The sequence below is a fragment of the Loxodonta africana genome, chromosome 12, assembly GCF_030014295.1.
Source record: "Loxodonta africana isolate mLoxAfr1 chromosome 12, mLoxAfr1.hap2, whole genome shotgun sequence".
NCBI lineage: Eukaryota > Metazoa > Chordata > Mammalia > Proboscidea > Elephantidae > Loxodonta > Loxodonta africana.
The window spans coordinates 36,197,943-36,202,269 of NC_087353.1; the positions used below are offsets into that span (position 1 = coordinate 36,197,943).

Consider the following 4,327-nt stretch of genomic DNA (forward strand, 5'->3'; position numbering starts at 1 on the left):
TAAGCAAATCAACAAATGCTATTTAAGCTGGTAAATTATATCTAGGTTACCAATAACCAAAAAAATTCCCACTGCCATCAAGTTGATCCTGACTCATGGCAGCCTTATAATCAATAGAAGAATTAAAAACAGAAATAGTTTTTTAAAAGAAGAGTGGGAGAGGGAAGAAACAATGTAAACTTTTTCTTTCAATTGTATACTCCTGTATTGTTTGAATTTTCATGTAAACAGTAAAAGGTCTAGAAAAATGTACATTAAACTTTTTAAAATGTCTTCATGTAGAGAGAAGGAGTGCAAAGTGACTGAGAAAAGAATTCTTTTACTTTAAGTAACCTCTGCATTGTTTCCAATGAACATGTGTTTCTATTAAAATTTAAAAAATTAATAATAAATATTTATATACTTATGAAGTAGAATATTAACAAATTTTCTAAAATGTTATTATTGTGGAAGACTAATGGCATGTAAAATGTTCACAATATATTGTTACACGGAAACACAAGTTACTTCCAGTATATATGCTTTAATCCCATGTACCCATTGCCATCAAGCGGATTCCAACTCATGGCAACCCTATAGGACAGAGTAGAACTACCCCATAGGGTTTCTAAGGAGCAGCTGGTGGATTTGAACTGCCAATCCTTTGGTTAGCAGTTGAACTCTTAACCACTATGCCATGTAGGTAGAGAAATATAACTCATATGTATTTACATATAGAAGCATAATACCAAAATATTATCAGTTACCTTTCAGTGCTTGTATTTTTGTGATCTGTACATCTCACATACTTTGGACGTGTTATCAGGAGGGATTCAGTCCCTGGAGAACAGCATTATGCTTGGTAAAGTAGGGGGTCATCGAAGAAGAGAAAGACTCTCCACAAGATGGATTGACACAGTGGCTCCAACAATGGGCTCAAGCATAACAATAATTGTGAGGATGGCACAGGACTGGGCAGTGTTTCGTTCTGTTGTACATAGGGTCGTTATGAGTCGGAACCAACTTGACAGCACCTAACAACAACTGTGAAATTTTACTTTTTCTACAGAGAGTCAGTATTTCTTTTTTCAGTTAGATATAAAATAAAAATTGATCTGTGATCCTAAATTCAGAGCAAAGGGAATTTGTTGAAAGGCATTTATCTCAACTCAAGAAATATCTGGGTGAGAGCACGATAGCAGAGGATGGCCAGCCATCTACTCCCAGGACAAAACTGTATACCCATGGCCAAATCTTTACTCATGTAATCCTCTTTTGTTAACTCTCTATATGTGTCTCTTTCTGTTTTCGTACTATTAGTCTAACCAACCAGTTGACATCAAGTTGATTTTCACTGATGGTGATCCCATGTGTATCAGAGTAGAAATGTGCTCCATAAGGTTTCCAATAACTGATGTTCCAGAAGTGTATCATGAAGCCTGTCTTCCAAAGTGCCTCTGGGTGTATTCGAACCTCCAATCTATTGGTTACCAGTCAAGAACATTAACTGTTTACACCATCCAAGGATTCTAGCATTACTCTGTCAAGTTGTCGTCAAGTCGATTACGACTCATAGTGACCCTATAGGACAGAGTAGAACTGCTCCATAGGGTTTCCAAGAAGCATCTGGTTAATTCAAACTGTTGACCTTTTGGTTAGCAGCCACAGCTCTTAACCACTATGCCACCAGGGTGGATTTAAACCACCAACCTTTCAGTTATTAGTCCAGCACTAACTATTTACACCACCCAGAGGCTCCTTGCATTACTCTAGTAATGCCAAAAGCATTGCTCAAAACCTGCAAAAGCTAGAAACTATGTGAGGTGGAAACCTGTCGGAGAAGAAAAACTCAAATACTTTCCACTGAAAAGAGCAATAGAGAAATGGTAAGCCTACATCTTGTCAAAGGCAGAAAACTTGCAAGACCTAGAAAACAAGGCAGTTGGTCGAGTTCTAGCTCTCACAGTTATCTCCAAAGCCTTGATTGGTGTTTCCAGGTCTGGGAATCACCCAGTCTTTAAATCAACTTCAGTTGACTTTGCTAGTTTACTTGAATCTGGGAGCAACACAAACAACCACATCTGGACCCTCCTGGGACCAGACTTAGCAAGTGTTAAGAAGGTACCTGAAGCCTAGTTCACACAAAGGCAAAATAGATCTGACCACATTCAAACAAACTGGTTTGATTCAACGTTTAAAATATTTTATATTACTTGGTTTCAAAATGGAAATATCTTTTATGAATTATAAAAATAAAACAAACTACTGTAAGTAGTCAAGGTAATACAAAAGTGTAAAAATTATAGAAACAGCCTCACATTGTTCATCTTCTAGAGATAATGGCTGTCAACATCCTAATGTAGAGTTTTTCAAATTTATCATGAATATATAAATTTTTACTGTATACATATAAAAAATATATGTATATACATATATATGGTTTTCTTAAACAAGATGAGATAATATAACCCCTACTGTTCTATAAAAATAATAAGGAATGGTTCAAAAATACTCATATCATCCTTGCACTGGAGCCTCGTTAATTTTCTGTATCTTTCTAAGTTTATAATATGAACTGCTGTAGTGAGGACAGTGTTTAAAATATTACCAAAGTATAAAGTCTTTTGAATTTAAAATGAGTTCAAAGACAATTAACTTAAAAAGCCCAAAAGGCTTTATTGAGTTAACAGTGAGTTTAAAAAATAAAATTAATTTTAAGCCATTGATTTTTTTTAAAAGAGTGAGACATTTAAATTGTTTTTTTAATTCAGTGTTTCAGCTCAAGAAAGCTAAATTAACTCAATTTAGTTTTTCTATATTGTTTGCAAATAGGTCTTATTATTCATTTGGCCTAAACACTGTAACATACCAACTTCCTGGCCTGCTGTTTCTCAGAAAACTATAATCAGTAGTCTGAAGGCCTGACTTGGACTGCACTGTCTGGGAGATAAGAGGTGGGTGGGGAGCACTGGGTAGTTCTTGAGGTTCCTAAAGCACCTTTGGATATGATGCCGCTATGCCATGGACCCATTGAAAGGAAGGCATTGAAGTTTTAGACTAACCTTTTTTTTTCTAAGGAAACCCTGCTGGTGTAGTGGTTAAGAGCTACAGTTGCTAACCATAAAGGTGGACAGTTCAAATCACCTGGCACTCCTTGGAAACCTTATGGGCCAGTTCTACTCTGTCCTATAGGGTCACTATGAGTCGGAATCAACTTGATGGCAACGGTTTTTTTTTTTCCCCCTAAAAGGATCTATCCTTGGAAAAGCTTCAGTCATCATCCCTAATTGTTACCACCCCCTGGAAAACTGTCACCTTTGTTGTACTTTCTCTTCCCTTCATTGAGAACTGGAGAAAGAAGGCATTTCCCTCTGAGGCTAGTGGCCCATCCAAGACATTGCCATACCATGCCCTTGCAGGGGAAGGAAAAGGACCACAGCCCCTAGATGAGGGGAGAGAGCGGGGAACTCAGGCTTCTGGGTAGGACGTGTGATCCATGGGAGCATTTATTAAATTCCTCCTACATGTAAGTCACTTCACTGGAAAGCATATCGTCAGGGAATAGGGTTTTATGTTTTAATCCTAGGACATTCCAGGAAATAACAAGATAACCATTGAGAAAATGGCCTAACCTCAGTGTGACTCAGCTCCCTAAATGGAAAATGGAAATAAAAACTAACACTTCCCCTGCATAGCTCATCCAGATTGATTTAGAGGCATATTAAGATAATGGGTATGCAAGCCCTTTGAGCAGTTGGAGAGATTACAGATAAGTAATTTGGTCTGGGTTGCCCTATTCAGTAACGATGAGAGGCGGAGTGTCAGGGGACAGATGCACACTGTGGTAGATATCACTAGTCATCATCAATATTGAGTTCCCACTTACTGAGAACACCAGAGACTACACTGCCTAGCTCCACTGGACCTGGACAGAGCCAAGTGACTATCTCTGTCAAAGGCTGTGAGTGGAAATGATGTTTCACTTCTACGCCGAGATAAGGAAAAACCCTTCAAGACAGCCTAGCTCTCCATTTAACACTGAGCATGGGAAGCACATACGGAGATTGCAGAACCACAAGACCTAGCAGCCTGGATCACTGAATCAGCCCATGAACAGGAGCCCCTGTGGGTTCTTCTGACCGCTAACAAGTTTTACTTAAGTAAGAAATAAAATTAGAATGTAAGCCACTGGATTTGGGGCATTTTTTTCCGATAACATAAGCCTGGTTTAACACACAGACATGTACTGTATTAAAATGTCATGTAAATTTACAGCTTAAAATATAAACAAATAGGGAGCAAGCACACATTTTTACAATACATTGAGATAGAAGTTACTGAAACCGGA

The 4,327-nt window shown here is 37.9% G+C and overlaps 1 non-coding gene across 1 annotated transcript; it reads right to left on the reverse strand.

Annotated features, from left to right (window-relative positions):
* Positions 1-2,465: 2,465 nt before the first annotated feature.
* Positions 2,466-2,570, reverse strand: LOC111751196 (U6 spliceosomal RNA). Its single transcript, XR_002786294.1, has one exon. It is a non-coding gene; the product is annotated as a U6 spliceosomal RNA (small nuclear RNA).
* Between the last annotated feature and the right edge of the window lie 1,757 nt (positions 2,571-4,327).